Source organism: Ammospiza caudacuta, chromosome 4, assembly GCF_027887145.1.
Source record: "Ammospiza caudacuta isolate bAmmCau1 chromosome 4, bAmmCau1.pri, whole genome shotgun sequence".
In the NCBI taxonomy this organism is placed as follows: Eukaryota; Metazoa; Chordata; class Aves; order Passeriformes; family Passerellidae; genus Ammospiza; species Ammospiza caudacuta.
The window spans coordinates 64693008-64705062 of record NC_080596.1 but is presented as its reverse complement, the minus strand read 5'-3'; the positions used below and the strand labels follow the sequence as shown (position 1 = coordinate 64705062).

Below are 12055 nucleotides of genomic sequence, written 5' to 3'. Positions count from 1 at the left end.
AGAAATAAGCAGTGTCAATAGCCTTCAGTTTTACTTCTTTACATTTCCTTCATTTTGATTAATTCAGAGGGGCTGACTTGTTTCTCACTTCCATTTATCCATTCTGACATGTATTACCTGAACTGCACACAAAACACACAAAACGCACAAAACTCTAGACAGAGGAAATCAGAAGCTCAGAAAACAAGGATTTTGAGATAAAATATGTGACACACATATGCAGCGTGGAGTTGTAGATTAGCTGAAGGACACTGTCTTGCTCTTAAACCAGATAATCCATTTCTTTTATGATTGGCAATAATGCTGATTATGATCTGATTAATGGCCAATTTCATGATGAGAACATTATTCAAATTTATAGTCATTTGTTAGTAATGTGGGCTATCAGAAAGCTGTGCTCTTAATTATGCTGCTGCTTTAATTGTATAGTTCTACAGTGCTGATTGGAATTGTCAGTTTGTGAACGTGATTATTGCACATTAGCACTAAGTATATAGTAATGTTCTTCTAGTAGGATATGAAGGAGTTGTGTTCTCTCTCTTGATTCTACTATATTTAATTATTGTTAGTATAAGCTTTATTACAAGCAGATGGGCTGTTCAATAGAAGCAGCTTTGTGCTGTGTCCCTGCACAGCCTGCGCTGTGTCACAGTCATCCAGACTATGACAAGTTAGGATCGCATTGTTGAGGCTCTGCACGTAGTTACTGAGTTCAATCCAGTGAAATGTAGCTGGCTGCAGTTGGGGAATTCTGGATTTGCGAGAACGTTCCAAGAATTGAAGAGCAAACAAGAAATTATGTTATTGATGCGTTCATTGCTATATGTTCAGCAGTCTAAAAGTTAAACAGTAACTACAGTGAGACCTGCTGCTCCAATCTACCATTATAGTATCAATGTTTTTCTGGAGCCAGTTTAATCTGACCTTATTTTCAAAATGTGTATTTAACCTGTGCACTTAAGTTCATTGTCTCCTTATCTGGACTGTGCCAAAATGAAAGACTGCTCAGATAGTCACTGTGCCTTTTGGGTGAGAGTGCTCCAACAAACCACTGCAAATACTTACCAGCACTATCCATTGCCAGTGCTACAGTGCAGGTTTTACTTTAAAAACAATTTTGACATATAAGGAGCACAAACTAACGACTGAGAGTCCATTATTTGTTAACAAATACGGGTAGATGTTTCCCTCCAACAGGAAAGATTAGACATCATGACTGACTGAAGTATAACTAGGAGGACTGGCTTTCTCATGTTTGTACCTGCTATATATTAATATCACCATGTGACAGCTCTCCTTGTGAAGTCAACAGAAGTGACCTCTGAGATGCCACAAGGAACCTGCCCACCAGTACTGCTGAACCATTTCTAGTTAACATCCTGGTCCAAGGCTCAGAACATAAAGGATGTGACACAACACTCTTAAAAATTTAAAGATTTGATAAATCTTGTTAATGAGAGAAAATAGTGTCCATCAGCTCTTCTTCCAAAGACTTTTCTTGCGGAAAGTCATGGAGAAAACATGATAATATGTACTGGTTTTCTGACAGCTTCAGCGCTATGGGGTGCTTCACTCTCTGAAAGCACTGGGTTTTATCTCCAGGAGCAGTTTTACCCACTTTCATCAGCCCCAGATGGCAGGTAGCCACGTTCCTATGCTAGCACGAATATTTCGGCAGAATTTAATCTTTCCCAAACACATTCAGTTGCTTTTCACAAATAACAGATCAGCTCAGTGTGTGCTTCTGCTGTTGGATGCAGAGAGCCGTGGGCAGGCCCCACTCCAAATCGTCAGGAAGGGAGGCACTGCCTGCCCAAAAGCCATTAGCTACATTAATGCAGGACTGTGCCTGAGCTAATAAGGCCTGCTGAGAGCCCTAGCATTAGTACAATTCTGTTTTCACAGCAGCTTGTTTTTCTTTTAGTAAAATATCAGATCACATGGGCTGACGATTTCATTATTTACTTCAGTCGTGAAGTAAATAATGAAGAGTTTAATATGTATACAGACAGTTTATCCCAAACAGAAGCTTAAATAACCAATATAAATCTTCTTCAAAATAGTAATAATGGATTCAGCAGCTACGTGGTAAACAGAATTAAGGATTTCATTCCACAAGTCTTTTGTTTGTCTTTAGGCTGACAAACAACAATTTTGCTGTTCCCAATAACAAACCTTAATTGATAGACTTCTTCCTAGTATTTTATTGCAAAAAATAAATGTTTGTATTTTATATCATGCTGTCATTATCTTGTTTCCTCCACAGTGAGAAGAGTTGTCTGCTTTCTGCAGGTGCAGAGGACCAGCTCCCCCCCTTATCCTTCCTATCAGCATACACAATGATCACTAGTTATTATGCATAATTACATGGTTGCATGTATTAGATGTTGTTATATTGCATGACAGCATGTTTTAACAGTTAGGAACTTATATCTCAGAACTCTTCGTTATTTTAGTCACATTTTGAAAAGCAGAATCTTTTTCCTGGAACAAAATGTGATTTTAGCAGAAGTTAACTTAGCTAATGAACTATATGAAAACATAATTAAATAAGTGGAGAAAAAACATGGTTTTCTCTTTGGTTTTTTTTCCTGTGTGTTACCATCTGGTTCACTGGTAACCTAGAAACTAGATTTATCAGCTGCTAGCTACCTGAAGCCTTGGGAGGAGCTCAGGGGGGAAAGGAAGGTCAGTATTTGCTTTAACACAATATGTTATAGGTTTGATAGAGCTAGTACTGTAAAGCTGTACACAAAGGCAGAAATTCAAAAGACCATTAACAAAATTATATTTCATTGATATTACCAACTCAATATTGATTTTCAAAGGGATTACTATTCTGAGACTCAAGCAATACAAAGCTTGAGATGCAACTTGATTTCTCCATCTATATAAAATGGAAGGTTTCTTCCCACATTTGTTTGCTGATACCAGGAAAATCTGAGTTAAGACTACACTTAAAAGAAAATCAAATATTTGAAAATATGTAGGCATCTAGACAAGGCATCCTAAAAATTAAAACTAAGAAAACTAAATTAAATAACTAAGATTTTTTTTAATCTATTAAGTATCTCAGAATTTCAGCCATCAATTGAATTTGAAGGCTCTTTCCTGGTTTTATCACTGTGTCCCAGGCCATGGATCTCTGAGAGGGAGAGACTGGTAAGATTACTGGTGATCTTCATTACAACACAAGCCTTACAACCATCTCCTAATCACACTGGTGCTTGTTTTAATACATAGTATTTTGGAGTATTAGGGTAAAATAACCCATTTAGAATTTCTTGGATGCATTCTCAAAAATCCAGCTTATTACAATAGTTAATAGTAGGTACTACCAAGAGACTTTTCAAAACAGGATGAGAGAAAATATAGAAAAGTCAACCACTGAAAATTACACTTTTGAACAGTATTTCTGTTTAATAAGAGATACCTTTCTGTGTTCTTACACTCTACCATTTCATTTTAAAATAAGTATTTCCAAATATAACAACACACATTTCAAACTAAAATCTCTCTTGCACACATATATTAGCTATTGATTAAAAACACATTTGTCCTTTTCTTTTTTGTTTTTTAATGTCCCTAGCCTTGGAACAGATTGTACAGGGTTCAGATAAGATTATGTTACAATGCAGCTGTAAACTGACACCTTAAAAATGGGAACACTTCCAGGTTACTCACAATTAATATAACCAAGGGTTGAAATGTTTTCCTTCAAATTGAGAAAAGTATTAAATTATATGCCAGCTCTATTATCTACAAATATTTATACAAGATTAACTGTTCAGTTTTATATTTCAGAAAGCAAAGACTGCAAAGGGCCAACTGCTGAAAATGTGTCTCAGAACACAAGGCAAATGGGGCTGTAGAAGAGCATTTACATAAACCTCCAGTGGCACAACAAGGGGAAATGGCTTCAAACTGAAAGAGAGCAGGTTTTGATTAGATATTAGTCAGAAATTCTTTACTGTGAGGATGGTAAGGCCCTGGAACAGGTTGTCCAAAAAGTTATGGAAGCCCCATCCCTGGAAGGGTTAAAGCTGGAATGTAGCTCTGAGCAACCTGGTCTCTCAAAAGGTATTCTTGCTCATATCAGGAGGATTGGAGAGAGATTTTAAGCTCCCTCCCAACCCAAACCATTCTATGACTCTGTGATTCTGAGTTTGTAAACCTCGAAACTGTAGTGAGCTCTCCAAGTAGAGAAGTAGTGAATATTAAGGTGAGTTAAAAGTAGAATCAAACCCAGAAAGTTAATCTATATTCAGTTCCTTGATAATATATTTACATATTTTTATAAATGCACATAAGTACAAGAAATCTTGAATCTGCTAATTTAAGTTATTTTAATACAATTATTTTTGGTATTTGGCATTAAGTATTCATATAAACTTGGAATAACCCTAAATCACCAGAGTTCTGCTCCCAGTTATATTACCAACTTTCTGCTAAAAGCAAAGGAATTCTTTTAGTTGATATCTTAGATTATTTGTGTCAAATACATTTTAATTTCTTACAGGCCTGCTTTCAAAAATTTTCATGAGTTCTCAGTATAAACTCAAGAATAGTAAATTTTCATTCCATGGATTCACAAAGCTGTAAAATAAATATACTCTTCTTTTACTATGAACTTACTCAGCATAAAGTGGACTATAAGATTTACATTTATTTCACCAGACATCTAAAGAAAAAAGTTGTGACTGTCATGACCAGTCCTGCAATGAAAACACAGACCTAGAATTTCAAGCAGTAAGCCAAAATTACTGAAACTTTGAGAAAATTATTAAATATACATATATATATAAATGTAAAGAACACAATTACAAAAAAATTACTGTTCACACATTTTAAAAATGGGAGATTGAATCCTATGTGCAATGGCATGCATGTTCACATCAGAAATTTGTCTGCAGGAACATTTTAAATCTAGAAAATTTATATTAAGATATGTTCTCTTTCTAAACATAAATACAAGCATAAATATCTAAAGCCTCTAAAATATGGGTTCAACTATGTTCAAATTGTGTGTTCAAGTTTCTGTAGTAATTTGGAATTCATCTCCATGTGGTAATTATTTAATTACAAAAAAATCTTTGTCCCATTTCAGGGAGAACTGTGAAACACCTTTCATTTGCATTTGGGTCTCCACTGCAGGCAAATACATCACTGGTCAAGGGAAATATATCTCAGTCACTATAAGAGTGCACATTCCAGCTAACTCCTTGGAAAAGCTGATATTTATTTCAGTTACCTCATCTAATCAATGAAATACCCAGAAAGAGCCTTATTAATCACAGAGAACATAAAGTTTTGGTAAAGTTTTCCTAAATACACCAATTCATATCAGAATTTTAACTTTTTATCGTTCCCAATCATTTTTAACAGTTCAGATCACAAAACAAATACACTGAATGTGATGTGAAAGTGTTAAAAGATGTTCTGGAAATGCTAAGAACAGCAAATTTTGTGTGCAACAAGATCTTTGCTAGATAAAGTAAAAGACATTCAGATAGTTTTTCAGATAGTGGATCCCAGGAAAGTTTTTGATCAAAATAGGCATGACTATATATATGAGCTCTAAATAATTGCCTATCTAGACAAGAATCTAGGTCTTCGGTATTTTCATTAATTTCTGTGGTTTCCTCACTCCGGTCTTTTACTCTTTTTTTTCCACACTGTTAGTTCAAGTGGATGATTCATTACAAATGACATGAGCTATTCATACTTCTGCTGCATGCTGGTATGCACCAAAATACTGTAATTTGTCATTTTAAAATAACCATGTTTTTGCAAGTTGCATTTTTCAGTTTTCAGGGATTTTTTTTTTTCAATACAAGTAGCTCACACAAATGTGAGCATTGGACACTTAACATTTCAAAATTCAAACCGTGTTGCTATGCCACAGGAAAGAAAGAAAAAGGCTTTTGTTTCTATTCTTGGATCTTAAAAGTATGAAAATGCACTGGCTTGAAGAAGCCAGACTTTTTGGAGAAGGAATTATTTAGCAAAAGATTGGGAAAAAAATTGGGATGCAGGGAATATTCCAAAGAATATTAACTGTTATCTTTCCAGGTTACATTTGCATACCTCATGCAGTTGAAATAATCATAATAAATATGAATGGAAGAGATTACAGTTCTTCATTATCTACTTCAGTTCTATTAAATTTAGGATTGAAAATGTTTGATCACCTACGGATTTCTTTTAAAATGGATTCTGAAAAGCAAAAGAAGAAATGAAAATCAGCTGTTATGCTTAGATTTGCTATGTAGGGATGTGAAAAGTTCAAAAACCATAGACAAACATTTTACAAGCAGTTCCACAATTCCTTCTGGACACTTTAACAGAAAAGATAATTTTTTAAAATTGTTGTATGTATTTCATATGTGTTTATATAGCTATTGTGTATATATGAAAAATTATCTCATAGTTCAGTTTAAACCCATTACTTGTTGCCTGCCCATGGTGGCTGACCTGAAAACAGAAAGCCCAAAGTCAAACCCCAGACCTCGCCTTCCCATGGAGCTGCTCTCTGAATGCCAGTTCCATTAGGCAGCTGTAGGGTCAGGGAGAAATGTGTGGTTTTGGAAACACAGTATGTCAGTGTTTCCAAAACATTTTCCTGGAATTTTTTTTTTTTCTGAAGAAATTTTTCTTAAAAAAATGGAATTGTTCCAATTTGAAACTAAGCCAAATTAAAAAGAAAAACATCTACAAATCTGTGAACTGTGAAGCCGGTTATTCAGCCAGTCCTAGTGCTGTGGAGAACCGCTTTTCTCCAAACATTCTGGTGACACCATGGTCTGATTTCTATTCTTTCTTTCCCTTCCTGTTTCATTCAACAAGACTTTCCCCCTCTTAATGCTCTTGAAGTTTTGTATTAGGCAGTTTTCTAGTCCTTTAACCACTCCCTCCTGCCCTTATTCTTTGTTGGTGTCGTGTATTTGGTAAATCAACCTCAACTTCACTGGGCAGAAGAGGACTGCAAGATCATTAGTGAGGATTGCTTTATTTTCATCTGCCATCTTTTACCTGTAGAGAAAAGCAGCCCACACCACCCTTTACTGAAGTGTCACAGAAGCCCTTACTCACTTGTCATAAAGTTTATTACTATTACACAGAATTTCATGCTCTCAGCATTTCACAGGTTTATATTTTTTTTTAAATTCCTGTAACTACCTGAGGAAATATTAAGCCCCAATGACAATAACAATGTGGTGGATGTTTTAGATATGACAATATATCTGACTTCAGCATTGCTAATAAACCTTCTTAAACCTTACCAATCCTTCAATAAAATGATAAATGCTAATGCTGTTACTTTCCAATTTGCTGAAAGTCATTTTTCCTGAAAAATTTATACCTATACTTAACTCCATGATTTTATCCTGAAATGAAGTCACCAGAACAATGCTGCAGCCTGAGATGGGCATGTAACTATGGCAAACTTAAATAGAATAAAGGTAAAGAGCTGTTTCTGTCTAAGCAGACATCCAAGAAAAGAAATCTTTGAATTATTGAGCCTCACTGTCATCTGAATTCATATAAGTAGGATTTTTTTTCTATTTCAAGTATATTAAAGGGTTGTTTTTAGTGACAGGCAGGTACATAAGTTCCTCCTGTGGCTTTCAATACTCCAGTCCGCTTTTCCCTCTCTGTCTCAAACAAAAAGCTACAGAACAGAGTGGAGGGCAGCTGAAAATTACAGTCTCAGGAGCAGATAATGCTGAGCACTGGATAACATGATATATGCCCTCAGACTGATGAATTTTGGCTTCTGGACAGGCAAGTGCATTCCAATGTGAAATCACCAGTTGAAAACGACAGCACACATTATTTAAGACAGCATTTTATATATCTTATTATACTCCATAATGCAGTCAACTAAAAGCTATCATTCAGCTTCCAGCTAAAAATCACATTGCCCAAAAGACTAGAAATCTGCAACAGATGTTAAGTTTCTGCCCATGTCCTGTTCCCCTGGCTGCAATTCCTGTAGTCAGATGGCTCCCTTTCAACTCCATTCATACGTTCCAGCAGGTCATACTTTGTGAAGCCTCTAACAACTAATTAAAGTTTTATTTCAGACCTCTAATAGCTCAATGAATAATTTAGGGAGAAAAGAAAACATTTTCTGGGAAAGCATTAGCATAAGATTCAGTGAAGCTGCATCACTCCTTCTGGCCATATTCAATTTTAGGAAGATGAAAGAAGTGAAAACACAGTATAACTTGCTGCCATACAGACAGTTGCAGTGTCAGTTTGTATCTTGAAACACTTCTAAACAGCTTTTCTGCTAAAGAAATAATCAATTAGTATTGAGGCACATCTGTAGCACAAGATATTCTGCTTGGAACTAGATCAAAATTACATTTTGCAAATGTTCTCATTCTTGTATTACTTTCATTTGAATCTACAAATAAAGAATTTTAAAACTTCAATTCCAAGTTCCAATGGATCAGTAATATGAAGTTAGAAAAATTTTGAAATGGACATCTTAGGAAGATGTCTTTGAAATAGACATCTAGGAAAGAATCGTTGACTTCCAACTTGCTTACTTTAACTTGTGTATCTTTAATATCTCTGGGTTAAAGAAACCTTTGTATTGATGTCTGATTGCCAAGAAATTGTTTGGATTTTTTTTTCCTGAGGGCAAAACCTATGTAAGCATTCCAAACTGCACCTGACTGCAGACAATAGGAAAAAGAAATCAGTCAAATGGACTGTAAAACAAACACAGGGAAAAAGTGAGTAAGAAACAGACACAGGTAAGTATTAGCTGGAAAAAGTGCACCAAAAATCTATCTGAAATAGCTACTGTCGCTATAACGTAGAATTCTAAAACTGATAAACACAATAGAAATCTATAAGTAGCTGGTTAAAATACAAAATTGAATTGCATTTAGCTCAGCCAGTGGGAAAGGCACAACCCATGAGTCTTCAAAAAGTTGGGAGAGATCCTCTCAACCCAAACCACTCACCTACAGCTGAGGTCTCTGGTCTTCTCCCATTGTACCAGTAATACTAAAGGGGATGGCGCTTGATAAGAAGATGAATATTTACACTTAAAGAATCCATCCAGGAGGCCCCTGTCCTGCCTGAGGAGAAAGGTTCTTTCAGATCTGCCTGTACCTGGCAGCAGTCTGCTGTGTTTTGGACAGTAAGACAGTGAGCTCATCTGATTGTGGTGTATTGAACAGGTTGGCCTTGCAGAATTTCTAATTGGGAAAGGGGAGAATCTCAAGGAAAAGTCTCCTGTAAAACTAAATTTACTGGTCTTAGAGGCCTCATATATCCAAAGTCTTTAGCTGTCTGCAAGTCATCTATCATGTTTGGGTACATGGAAGGAACAAGTTCATAATGTACTCCAAACTGTATAAACAACTGAAGTTTTTTGTGTTTGGGGGTTTAAAAAACAGATTCCAAAATGTCTTTCTTCTCCTGCTTTCCTTCCAAGATTTTAGTTTCCTGGATCCATTTTTCTTCTGGGCAAAGGAACCAGACTATTGGATCTAGCAATTCCTTAGATCACCACATAATCTGGAATGCACAACATCCTACTGAGGATTAGGCAAAAGATATTAATTACATAGGTCTTAAACTAATTTCTGGATACTTTTTTTCTTTATAGACTGGAGAGTTCTGCCATTACTTATGATTATTTGGCATTGCTGCTGGAAAGAAATGGGATGCTGGCAGATCCTGTATATAAACAGATGCTTCCAGCACAATGACACTTGAAATCCTGATTTACTCAAGAGAATAATCAATTTTTAAAGCAGCTTCCATGTGAATAAAAGGTCCCCAGAGTTTAAAATTTCTATATCACCGTCATTTGGAATTTGAATGAAAATACAACGAAGAAATTAAGCAAATTGAGACAAGCATGGTATTTGCAGCACAGTTTCTATGTATATATTAAGAAATTCCCAAAAAACTAATTGTATAAACTTTATGTAGGTGGTCAGTACACTGAGGTTCATTTCAGTAATAACACAGCAAGACAGTGCAAGGAACAGTTTTTAAATTGCATATAAAAAGCTGAACTTTGTTAATCCAAATAGAGCCAGATTTTTTTTTTTCCAAGAACATTATCAAAATTTGCTTCTTTCAAAATCTTGATGACTTTAGAAAACATTTAGAAAGCTTCTGAATACTCCTGTCCATTTAAAAAGTAATTTGTTTCCTTGCAGTTTCTAAAGAACAGTCTGACTTCATATTTCTGCAGGTGCCTTTGATATTAAGGAAAAGCCACCAGGAACAAGGTGTTTAATCTGTTTTAACAGAGATATTTGACTGACATAACACAAACGTAAATCAAGAGCACACATCCTGTAACTTGATCGATTTGTTTCAAGTTTCTTCCTTTAAATACAAAACAAGCAACAAAAATTGAAGTCTTTTAACAAAGCCATCATCAAATTTCCCAGCTTTTACTCGGAAAAGAACTAAATCAGGAATACTTAGTAGTTTTTGCTTCAATAGCAGTTAATTATAGCTGCATCTCTACTGAAGCATACCAAGTGTGAAGCAATATTCTACAGATATTTTTGGCTCTTGACCTCAGCAATTTAGAGAATGTTCAGAACTTGCTGAAAATTTTTCAAGTAGGGATTTTAACTTGACTGTTGTTACTAATAACACAGGTATTTTTTGGCAAAAATAGGGTAAACCAACCCATGTACCCTTAAACTACACAAACAGTGTTGTTTCACATATGCAAAATTTAAAATAGCAACAGTACAACTGCTGATGTAAAAGACAAATTTCTTATTCATAGTCTTCACTTTATTTTTTTTAACCAGTGTATCTGAGATGCACTGGTTTTGTTCTATTTAAGGACAAATAATAATGATTTCTGCTGGCTGGTTCTTGACTTCCAATTATTATCTCATTTAGGCAGAACATGGAGGTTCTAAAAACCTACACACAATGCCAACCATAGAAATCTTCCTGTCTTTACCATGATGGCCCAGGCTCAGATAATGGCTCCTTCTGGTTTGTCTCTCAATAAACAAAAAGCCTTTCCATCTGCCTGATAGCTCTAAGTATATAAAGCAGCTTCTCAAAGGTCTCTTGCTAAAGCCAGGACAAAATCCTTTTGTTTAGCAATATTAGCTTATGTGGCAAACAAGACTTGAACTTTTGGATCTTCTCTATGTCAGAAAATTAAGAGTAGTGTTGGTGTGTATTTAAATTCAGTAGATACTCCCAGTATTTCACTCTGCAAACACCAAACTTCTGGGACCATCCCTTCATTTTAACTAGCTTAATTCACTGTAAGATATTTTATTTGTATATCCAATTTTAGTGCATCCATATTGCTCTGTGATTGTATGGTTTTTACATTACCATGAAATACAGCTTCACTTGCAACAGTCTCCAGATGTAACTAGCTACAGAAAGAGGCAATATGATCATGCAATGATGTGGCTGGGAAGGGACATTAAGGATATTGTAGTCCTAACTCACTTGCCAGGGACATCTTCCACTAGATCAGGCTGCTCAAACTTCCAACCTGGCCTTGAATAATTACAAGAATGAGGAATCTACAACTTCCCAAATCAACCTCTTCCAGTGTCTCACCATCCTCACAGTAAAGAATTTATTTACAAATTCTAATCCAAACCTATCCTCTGTCTGTTTAAAACACCTACCTGTTGTCATCATATTTCAAAAGTTCCATACCTTTTCAGTGATTTCTCAGGGGCAGCTCCTCACAACACTGACACCATCTCTCTTCACAGCACAGACAACAAACTGCACCCCTCTCCTCACCCAGCTAACCCACTCTTTTATAGCACTCATCTCCTCATTGGACACAGCTGTGGCCTATTAAGGGCAGGCCTGCTCCTAATCTTTGGTGATTGGTACAGCCGCAACTCCTCAGGTGTGAGACTGCCTTCTGCACTATTTTCTTACATTCTATTCTTCCACACCTACCTCTTTTCGTGTCACAACAGGTCCTTGTAGAAAGCACTTTTCCAGCCTTTTTAGAGGTTTCCTTTAGGATTCCCCTTTTGGCTTCCCCTTTTGGAAGGCTGTTATAACACCT

At 35.8% G+C, this 12055-nt stretch overlaps 1 long non-coding RNA gene across 1 annotated transcript; it reads right to left on the bottom strand.

Annotated features, from left to right (window-relative positions):
- Positions 1 to 538: 538 nt before the first annotated feature.
- LOC131557207 (uncharacterized) lies at positions 539 to 11761 on the bottom strand. Its single transcript, XR_009274709.1, has 3 exons — positions 11689 to 11761; positions 8982 to 9098; positions 539 to 751 (listed from the first exon to the last, which is right to left on the bottom strand). It is a non-coding gene; the product is annotated as an uncharacterized LOC131557207 (long non-coding RNA).
- Between the last annotated feature and the right edge of the window lie 294 nt (positions 11762 to 12055).